Raw genomic sequence first — 11,954 nt, 5'->3', positions numbered from 1 at the left:
CAATTCTTGGCCAACTTCTCTTCTCTCTCTACACAGCCCCAGTTGGACAGACCATCAGCAGATTTGGCTTTCAGTACCATCTTTATGCTGATGACACTCAACTATACACATCATTCCCCGACCTTACGCCCCCCGGCCATACTACTGAACACCAGTGACTGTCTGCCCGCAGTCTCCAACATCATGTCAGGTCTCTATCTGAAACTCAACCTTTCCAAAACTGAACTTCTTCTGCTTCCGCCATCCACTAACCTCCCCTAAATCTGACATCTCCCTCTCTGTGGGTGGCACCACAATAACGCCCCAGCAGCAGACAGCACTGTCTGGGTGTTACGTTTGACACTAATCTTTTCTTCACCTCCCATATACAATCTCTTGCCGCTTACACTTAAAGAACATCTCTAGAATCCACCCTTTTCTCACCATTGAAACAACGAAGACCCTCACTGTCGCCTTGATCCACTCCCGCCTGGACTACTGTAATGCTCTATTAACTGACCTCCCCCTCACTAGACTTTCCCCTCACCAGTCCATCCTTAATGCAGCAGCCAGGGTCATACATCTGTTAAATCAGTATTCAGACGCGTCCACTCTTTGCTAGTCATTGCACTGACTGCCCATTCGTTATAGGATCCAATTCAAACTGCTTGTTCTCACACACAGTGAGACACCCCGCTACATCTCCTCCCTAATTTCTGTTTATCGGCCTACCCACTCATTACACTCTGCAAGTGACTTTCGACTAACCTCTGCACTAATCTGCACCTCCCACTCCCAGCTCCAAGACTTCTCCCGGGTCGCATCAATCCTATGGAATGCTCTACACCAGGTACTTTGGACTATCCACAACTTACACAGATTTAGGCACTACCTAAAAACACTTCTGTTTAGGGCAGCCTATCACATTCCCTAATCGAAGTGAGTGTGTGTGCACCAAAAAAACTGTCTGGTGACTATCTCATGCAGTCTTTATCTATCTCCCACTCTGTCAAGATGGCTGGACCATCAATGTAAATCACCCCTGTACCTTGTCTTCCCCCACCTCATTGTAGAGTGTAAGCTCTCACGAGCATGGTTGTCTTATTTTGCTTTAATTATTGTATTATTTTTAATGTTGAAACTTATGACTTCTGTATGAACTGTTAAATTGTTAAGCATTGCGGAATATGTTGGCGCTATACAAATAAAGACTATTATTATGTATTTACATAGTCCTTGATACAGTATAATGCAGGTTCTATAAAGTACACAGTTTAATCCACTGACCTTGGCTCTTGATAGAGTATAATGCAGCCCCCCTCAGAGTATAATGCAGCCACCTTCATAGAGAATAATGCAGCCCCCATAGAGTACAATGCAGCCCCCCTCATAGAGTATAATGCAGCCCCATACACAGTATAATGTATCCCCCCATCATAGTGCATAATGTAGCTCCCTCATAGAGGATAATGTAGCCCCTTCAGAGTATAATGCAGCCCCCCACACAGTATAATTCAGCTCCCACTCACACAGTATAGTGCAGCCCCCCATGCACAGTATGCAGTGGGTATGTTAAGTATTCAGACCCCTTTATATTTTTCACTCTTTGTTTCCTTGCAGCCATTTGGTAAATTCAAAAAAAGTTCATTTTGTTCTCAGTAATGTACACTCTGCACCCCATCTTGACTGAATAAAAACAGAAATGTAGAAATTTTTGCAAATTTATAAAAAAAATAAAAACTGAAATATCACATGGTCATAAGTATTCACACCAGTGGCGTAGCTAGGGGTTCAGCTAAGGAGGGGTCAAACATCTGAGTGGGAACCTAACAGGAGGACATATCATTCGTGCAACCTGCGTGGCCGCACATGGGTGCAAGAAGTAATGGGGCCCATTTCTGCCTCCAAAAAGGTGCAATTTTGCAATTTTAGGAGCTCTTGGGCTGCAAAGGGATCATATATTGGTCTTGCACAGGGGCCCTTTCTGTCTGTGTCTGCCTGTGGCCCCTAACCAGGTAATCCTGACTAACTAAGGTGGTATAGGGGAACCTCAGGAAATGTCTGCCCTGTTATTGAAAATAAAAGTCTATACACAGACCAGCACTGATATTACCACATTATGATGACATATAGTGGTAGATACCAGCCCTGCAGGACATATAGTGATTACTGCACAGTTATAGATGGTGACTTACAGATGACATTCTTTCTGGTGCCAGGAGACCCGCTCCTGTAAACTGGGAAAACAGTTTTAGTAGGCCATCCTCCACGTCTCTTCTGACACCACCACTAGATCACCAGGGTAATCATGGTCCGTGATGCAACAGCCACTAAACTTTTTTGCAAGATTGTTTATGATGGCCGTAAAAAAAATATTTACACAGTAGGTTGATGTGTACCCCCAGGGGGAAATGTTTGTCAGCCCATACACTTGGTGCATGGGAACTACAAGTATACGAGACCCGCTCCTGTAAACTTGGAAAACATTTTGCAGAGACAATCCTCCACATTTCTTCCTTGGAGGATTGGAGTGTGTGCAAATTTTGGGTAGACCTTGTACTCACTTCATGGGCAAACTTTCGGTGACTTAAAAAAATTAGAATAACGGGAACTTTGGTTTCATGTGGCCATCCCATACGTGGCTTCAAAGACTTGTTGGGGTGCGTGTAACTTTGGTGCAGGGCAGGCCTTGCATTCAATGCATAAGCAAAACAGCATGGGAGTTCCAAATGAATACTGGGAACTATGGATGCATGTGGTCATCCATGACATCTCTTCAATGGGTTGTTGAGGTGCGTCAAAATTTTGGGCAGCCCTGCCACTCACTGTATACGCAATAAAAGTATAAGAGACCCAATGTTTAATAATGCGAACAACAAAGCATAGCCGGCCGATGGCTCTCTAAGAATAATGAGGGCCGACTGCTGGCCCTCTAAAAATAGACTTTGTGACTTTCAGGAGTCCCTCCTTCATAAATGAACCAGGAGTGTCTAATGTGTCACACGCCAAATGGCCAAAGAAGGTTGTAAACTGTTAAAATGACATTTCGCAGTGAATGTATGTGTCTTGGTTGAAAGTAATGCTAAAGTTGAAAAACGCATCAAAAACTCTACGTGTGAACATAGCCCAAGTGGTTGAGGAAAATTTTTGTTTTGGGTTAATTATTTTGCCTTATATAAAAGTCACTACCCTGGAAAGGATGTTCCTTAACATATTTCCCCGGAGAATCCATTTTGGTTTTGTTTTTGTATGTTTTCTGGTGCCCCTGTAAAAATAGCATAAGACTGACATTGTTCACAGCTGTGACCTGGGAGTCAGAAATGCTTCCAGGGGCATTCCCCATGATGTTCCCATGTCATTTGAGCACTGTTTTCATCATTTTCAGACGTTTTTGGACTTTAGGGCTCATACCCATATGTGAGAGAAAAAAAAAATAGCAGTCCAATTTCCGGACAGAAAAAACGGATGAGTGCCATGCGATTGTTATGCGAGTGTTATGTGAATGTAATGAGATTTCCATGCAATTTTTACACAGTACATCCGTATGACATGCGTACGCAATCCGTATGCAATGTGATTTTTACATGAGCTTTTAAATACTGCAGTTCTCTGTATGTAAAAGCTCATGTTAAAGTCGCATTGTAATGCACAACTGTAGAAGCAAGAAGTCCCAACTCACCCGTGATTGCATTGCACTGTCTTCAGGAACACGGACCCGCTGTGTCCAAGCGTAAACCATCCAGAGAAAAGAGAAATGTCCAGCTCGACTGATTCTGTGAAGATCAAATTTTATTCACACGAATTATTACATAGAGGATAAAATCTTCAGTACAATAAATGACAGAAATTGATATCAACGCGTTTCTGGAGACTAAGCTCCCTTAATCATGATATCCGGTACAAAAATGTGCTCCACTTTTATACTCAAATCCGGTGAGCACACCCGTAGAATGAATAATTAAAGTAATTAAGATAGAGTGTGGGCACAGAACACATTTCAATAGACAAATACAAGAACAATAGAATCACAAAACGAAGGTTACAAAGAATTTTTATACACACCACTAAAACATTAAAAAAATCATGAATATAATAAAAAGCTATAACAGCTGGAAACAGTTACTATCATTTAATGAGAATGGGTGGTCATGAGAACTCAAAAGAATAATTTTCATTTAGTTGACGCAGACAGTTATATGAACATGAGAAAAGCAGAAGACCCAAAAAAACACATATGGTGTAGAATTGTGATTAAAGGCCCCTTTACATTTAGCGATGTACCAGCACTCCTGACCACGATATGACCCGGTCAGGATCGCTGGTGCATCGCTAAATGGTCGCTAGTGAGCTGCCAAACAGGCAGATCTCACTAGCGATGCAGCAGCGGTTGGCGGTCGTACTCACCTTTCAGACGCAGCGAGGTGACCGTCTTCTGCCTGTGTCCATGGCTCGCTCGTCGGCGCCAGCAGGAAGCCGCCAACGAGAAATGGACCAGGCCGATCTCGCGCGATCAGCGATAGCCAGCGGGGGAGCCGGTCGGAGGTAAGTATCACATGTAGCGATATCGCTAGCAATATCGTTACCGTGTCACAAAATCGGTAACGCTTTAGCGATATCGCTAGTGATATCACTATGTGTAAAGCCCCCTTTAATTACAAGGGCTGCATGTTGCTGACAAATTTTATGTAGATTTTCTAAAGTGCGGGCAGTTAAATTTATTACAGAGTTTTTTTTAAAAATATGAAAGACACAACCTATGTTGAAAAAACTGGCTATTAAATTAGCGGAAAATTGTAAAATGATTTCCTATGATACTAATATGTGCACATAGAGACCAAAGAGGATCTCCATGTAATTATCACAAACAATTTAATGAGCATAAGAGGCCAAAAACATATACAGACTATAGTGTTTAATTATAATGAAATTCAGTAGACTATATATCGCTGACAATTAGACTGCATCGAATTAATGCCAGGTAATTAATAAAGTTATTCATGATTACTCTGAATATATTCATACAAATAAAAAGTTCAGCAATGTTTTCTATAGATTCTTCACAAATGTGAGAAGACGCAGCATAAGAGCCCAAGACACATACCAACTATGACGTATTATTGTGATTGAATTACATGGGCTACATATCGCTTATTGTCAGAGTATGTGGAGTTTCTGCAAAGTAATTGGTGAAATTGTTCAAAATTCCCCCAAATAAATTTATGTAAATGAGTATTCTCAACTATCTTGTCTATACATTTTTCCAAATATATCATATATTGGTGAGGCGCTGTATTGTCAAAATGAAAAATCGCACAAAAAATGTAATGGACATGACAGCCCAAAAAAACGCATGCAGGCTGTAATGTTTAATTATGACAAGATAGAGTGGGCTGTATGTCGCTGGCAATACAGGTGCACAAAATCTATGCCGGACAATCAATAAAGTTGCCCTAGACATATTTATTTGGATAAACTTTTCCACAAAGTTTTCTATAGATTTTTCACAGATATAATAAAGCATAACATAAAAGCCCAAGACACATACAAGCTGTAGCAAGTGACAGAGAGTGAATTACATGAGCTATATGTCACTAACTATCAAAATATGCAGAATTTCTACAAGATAATTAATGAAGTAGTTCAAAATTGCCCCAAATGAATTCGTTTGAATGAATTTTTGGCACCAATCTTATTTATAGATTTTTAGAAATAAGACGAGCGCTGCTTATCAAGTTAGAAAATTGCACATAATGCTTGGCAGTTATTGTCTTGCAGAGGAAGGAGGAGAAAAGAACCAAATGATGTGCTGCATTCAAAATTTCAAACAGATGGATTAATAGTTTAATTTAAGGGTATGTGCACACGCTGCGAATTGCAGTGCGGATTTGGCCCCGCGGATTTTGTAAAATCTGCAGGTAAATCTGCAGGTCAAAAGACCTGCGGTTTTACCTGCGGATTGTTCTGCGGTTTTTCATCTCCACAATGGAGGAGATGGCAAACCGCAGCGGAATCTGCAGAAAGAATTGACATGTCAATTCTTTCTGCGGTTTCAAAACCGCTGAAAAACCGCGCGGAAAAATCCGCACCGTCTCCACTGTGGTTTTTATTCCCATAGGGAATAATGGTACTGTACACCGCAGCAAAAACTGCTGCGGACCCGCAGAGGCCAAAACCGCTGCGGAACCGCAGCAGAATCCGCAGCGTGTGCACACACCCTAATAGAACAGCATCATGTCTTTTCTTTTATTCAATCCCAGAGGTACCCTGGTGTTCAATTTGAACATCCACCATGCCTCCCTACGTCTTAGAGTGGTTTCAGTGTCACCTCCTCTATTAGATTTAAAGATTTTTTCTATGGCATAAACTTTTAGAGATTCTAGATTGCCACAATGGCAATCTATAAAATGTTTGGAAGTTTGCGATATGTTTCTATCAGAACTCACATTTTCATATCATGGATGTGCTCTCGAATCCTAATTTTAAGTTGGCATTTAGTACTGCCAACATATTTGAGACAACAGGGAACACATTCCATGATATAGACCACATTAGAGGTGTTACAGTTCATGAAAGTTCTGATTGGAAACACATTTTGCCCACTGGAATCCATAAAGTTAGAACATTTCAAGGAAAATTTGCATGTTTTACAGATTTTAGTTCCACGCTTGAAAAAGAAGTAAATTTGTAGGATTAATTCTAGAGGGTTTCAGGCAGCTTGGTGAGAGTGTTTGACCTAATGAAGGCGCTCGCCTAGAAACTATCCTGCATCCTTCATTTAGGATTTTTTCAATATCAGGGTCTTCTCTCAGAATGCACAAATTGTTTAAAACAATTCTCCTAATTAAGGAAAACTAGTTCCTATACTGAAGAACCAGTGTAACAGAACCAGCACTACAGTATTGTTACCCGCTTTTTGTGTTGTATTGAAGTGTGATCTCCCCTCTACTATTTTCTCTGCTCGGTTCAAGCTCCATTTCGTGTAACCCCTTTTGCTTAATCTTTCTTTAATTTGGTTTACTTCCATTTTAAAATCTGCTTGCAAACACAGTTGCGTTTTGCCCTGATCATTTCACCCACAGGGATACTTCTTATGGTGTGCTTTGGGTGATGACTATTAGCGTGCAAGATGGTGTTGCCTGCAATAGTTTTTCTGTGTGTGGAGGTAACAACTATTTCTTCAGGTATACCCTTTTGGGTTAAATCATGAAAATTTATATTAGTCAAATTTTGACAAACAGTAAATTTGAGATTGAAAGGATTACAATTAAAGTAAGAAATTAGATTTTGTGCAGCAGACACGTCAGATCCCCATATTATGATGACATCGTCTATATATCAGGCATACCACAAAATGTGGTCAGTCAAAGGGTTCTCAACATACAATTCCTCCCAACAGCTCATTACGAGATTGGCGAGAGAAGGGGAGTATTTAGCCCCCATAGACATGCCATTAATTTGCCTTTAGAAAACATTGTTGAAACAAAAATAGTTATTGGAAATAAGGAGGGAAACTACTTCACAAATGAAATTTTGGAAATCTAATAGGAAATTGCTATATTAATGTAAATGGAATTTCAATGCATGTGGAGCTACAGCATGGGGAATAGACGAGTAAAGAGAGACTACATCTGAAGTAATCCCAGAAAACTCCAATTTCCAAACAAAATTCTGCAAAACATTCAGCACATCTGAACTGTCTTTGAGGTAGCCCGGGATTCTCTGAACGAGAGGCTGGAGGAACAAGTCAAGCCATTCACCAAGCCTCTCACTCAGAGAGCCAATACCCGAGACTATGGGTCTCACAGAGGGGGATTAATACCCTTATGCATTTTAGGTAAAGCATACAGAATAGGGACTAAAGAGTTTTGTATCTTTAAATCTTCCATTTCCTTCTTACTAAAAAAAACCCAAATAAAAGCCTTCATCGATGATTTTGAAGGTACGTTCCTTCATAACCTCTGTAGGAATATCCAATAAATGTTCATAAATAACGCTGTCCTGTAGCATAATTTCAACCCAGTCAGTATAATCTTCCTTATCCATTACAACTACAGATTTTTAATGACAAGGGTTTCATCATTTTTCAGCTGTTCAAAGGCAGTTACTGTTCAAAGGCAGGTACTGGATTGGCCCAGCAAAATCCACTTCACATTCTTCATTTTGTTCCCACATTCTATTTTTTTATGCATTGACAGCAAGGCCTGCTCTGCTACCAAGTCACATGCACCCAAATAAGCTTTTGAACCCAGGTACTGGATGGGCCCAGGAAAATCCACTTCATATTATTCATTTTGTACTCCCATTCTGTTTTCTTATGCACTGACTGCAAGGCCTGCCCTGCTACCAAGTCATATGCACCCCAATAAGCCTTTGAACCCACATACTGGATGGGCCCAGTAAAATCCACATGACATTATTCATTTTGTTCCCCCATTCTATTTTTTTATGCATTGACTGCAAGGCCTGCTCTGCTACCAAGTTACATGCACCCCAATAAGCTTTTGAACCTAGGTACTGGATTGGCCCAGGAAAATCCACTTCATATTATTCATTTTGTACTCCCATTCTGTTTTCTTATGCACTGACTGCAAGGCCTGCCCTGCTGCCAAGTCATCTGCACCCCAATATGCCTTTGAACCCACATACTGGATGGGCCCAGTAAAATCCACATCACATTATTAATTTTGTTCCCCGATTCTGTTTTCTTATGCACTGACTGCAAGGCCTGCCCTGCTACCAAGTCACATGCACCCCAATAAGCCTTTGAACTCACATACTGGATGGGCCCAGTAAAATCCACTTCACATTATTCATTTTGTACTCCAATACTCTTTTATTATGCATTGACAGCAAGGCCTGCCCTGCTGCCAAGTCATCTGCACCCCAATCTGCCTTTGAACCCAGGTACTGGATGCACACAGGAAAATCCACTTCACATTGTTCATTTTGTACTCCCATTCTGTTTTCTTAGGCATTGACTGCAAGGCCTGCCCCCTGCCCTGCTACCAAGTCATATGCAACCCAATAACCCCAATCCCCCCTTGGAAGAAACATGGAGGAGGGCCTGTTAACAAAAAATATCCCAATTAAAAGAAACAGGTCTCCTAGACTTGTAATGCCTATACCCTAAGTGTGTTGGCTGGCACACCTCAACCTTTACCAAAACAAGTATTTAAAGCCCAGTAAAAACACCAACCCTTGTTAGGATTTTGACAATAGCTGTAGCAGCACGGAACATGTTAACGCTGGTGATCTAGTAGCGGCGGAAGATAAGACGTGGAGGAAGGCCTGATTAAAAACTATGCCCAATTTAAAGGAGCGGTCTCCTAGACTTGCAATGCCCATACACTAAGTGTGTTGGCTGGCAAATATTTTCCCCTCTGGGGCACACCTCAACCTTTTCCATAACAAGTATTTTAGGCCCATCAAAACCACCCACCCTTGTTAGGATTTTGACAATGGCTGTAGCAGCATGGAACACGTTAACGCTGGTGAGCTAGTTGTGGCGGATGATGAGACGTGGAGGAAGGCCTGATTAAAAACTATGCCCAATTTAAAGGAGCGGGTCTCCTTGACTTTTAATGCCCAGGCTAAGTGTGTTGGCTGGCAAACATTTTCCCCTGTGGGGTAGATATCAGCATAGTGTGTACCTTTTTTAGGGGGTCATCATAAATACCTTGCAAAACTGTAATGTGGTTTCCTGCACAGTTGCTGCTGGAAAGGTGCATGTTTTTAGTAACAATATGGCAGACGAATCATTGGATAAAGTGATCTGGAAAAGGGGCATGGTGATGACAGGAATGGGAAAGTATGTGATTAATAACAGCAGTGGCTATGGGATGTATGAGATCCAGGATACAGCCAACAATGATTCATCGTTTTGCCACCATCAATTACCAGAATCGGTTTCATGCCTGTTTGAAGATCAGTGTAACAGATGCGCATTTGAGACTCGACCTAAGAAATGCCCATCCAAAATATGTTGCCAAAGATGCACATATCTGTATACAGCGTCGGACTAGGGTGTCTGGGGCCCACCAGGGGAATGGTCTCTAGGGGTCCACCCTACAGCTATATGCAAATATCTGTCAGTCGTTATCCCCATTATAGTGGAGCATCGGCTGTAAAATACAGGCGACTCCTGTACAACTACTGTGCGCCACCACAAATGGGATGTATAATTACAGTAGTTTACATTAATGGGGTTCTTTGGTTAGATCAAGTTATCACCGATCCATGGGCTCCACAGGATAGTTGATCGCTTAGGTCCGACAATTAGAAACTGCACCGATCGGAAGAATGAAAAAGTTTTATCGTTGATAGGACACTTATCCTCATTTTAAAATGCAGCGGCAGGTGGGATATCTGACCGAAGCTCCATTCATTCTCTTTGGAGCGTCTACAAAAAAAACAAGTGGAGCCACTGAGGGAAAGAATAATAATAATAATAATAATAATAAATTTTATTTTTATAGCGCCGACATATTCCGCAGCACTTTACATTTCAGAGGGGATTTGTACAGACAATAGACATTACAGCATAACAATAATCACATACAGTAGGTTATAACAAATAACAAGAGGAGTGAGGGCCCTGCTCGCAAGCTTACAGTCTATGAGGAAAGAGGGAGACACGAAAGGTGGGTGGTAACAGTTGCTCTGATTGTATGGACCAGCCATAATGTTAAGTGTGTAACAGTACAGACACAGAGGGCTAATGGATGCATAAAGCATGTGGGAACATGATGCTGGGAACCTGGTTATGGTAAAACTTTTGGCTCTGCCACACAGGGATAGGTTAGGTTAATGTGTTGAGGCGATAGGCCAGTCTGAATAAATGCGTTTTCAGGACACGCTTAAAATTGTGGGGATTGGGGACTAATCGTATAGACCTGGGAAGTGCATTCCAAAGAATTGGCGCCGCACGTGTAAAGTCTTGGAGACGGGAGTGGGAGGTTCTGACTATTGAGGATACTAACCTCAGGTCATCAGCAGAACAGAGGGCGCGGGTAGGGTGGTATACTGAAACAAGGGAGGAGATGTAGGGTGGTGCTGAGCCATTGAGGGCTTTGTGGGTGAGGGTAATAAGTTTATACTGAATTCTGGAGTGGATGGGTAGCCAGTGTAATGACTGGCACAAGGTAGATGCATCGGTGTAACGATTGGCGAGGAATATGATCCTGGCTGCAGCATTCAAGACAGATTGGAGAGGGGAGAGTTTGGTAAGAGGGAGACCGATTAGAAGAGAGTTACAATAGTCGAGACGAGAATGAATAAGAGAAACAGTAAGAGTTTTTGCAGAGTCAAAAGTAAGAAAAGGTCGAATTCTAGAAATGTTTTTGAGGTGCAGATGACAAGAGCGAGCCAGTGATCGAATGTGGGGGGCAAAGGAAAGCTCGGAATCAAGTATGACCCCAAGACAGCAGGCATGTTGCTGGGGAGTAATAGTGGAACCACACACAGAAATAGCAATGTCGGGTATAGGTACATTAGTAGCAGGAGGGAACACCAGGAGTTCAGTCTTTGACAGGTTCAGTTTCAGATATAGTGAGGACATGATATTAGACACAGCGTTTAGACAATCGCCAGTGTTTTCTAGAAAGGCTGGCGTGATGTCAGGAGAAGAAGCGTATAATTGGGTGTCATCAGCATAGAGATGGTACTGGAAACCAAATCTACTGATTGTTTGACCAATAGGGGCAGTGTACAAGGAGAAGAGGAGGGGGCCTAGAACCGATCCTTGAGGAACCCCAACAGTAAGGGGAAGGTGAGAGGAGTAGGAACCGGCAAAAGAAACGGTAAAGGAGCGGTCGGAGAGATAGGAGGAGAACCAGGAGAGAACGGTGTCCTTGAGGCCAATGGAATGGAGCATAGTGAGGAGGAGCTGATGATCCACAGTGTCGAATGCTGCAGAGAGATCCAAGAGAATTAGCATGGAGTAATGACCATTTGATTTAGCTGTTAGCAGATCATTA

This window comes from Dendrobates tinctorius, unplaced genomic scaffold (genome assembly GCF_039654945.1).
Source record: "Dendrobates tinctorius isolate UK_male_01 unplaced genomic scaffold, ASM3965494v1 ptg000070l, whole genome shotgun sequence".
In the NCBI taxonomy this organism is placed as follows: Eukaryota; Metazoa; Chordata; class Amphibia; order Anura; family Dendrobatidae; genus Dendrobates; species Dendrobates tinctorius.
Note: the sequence above shows the minus strand (reverse complement) of the source record.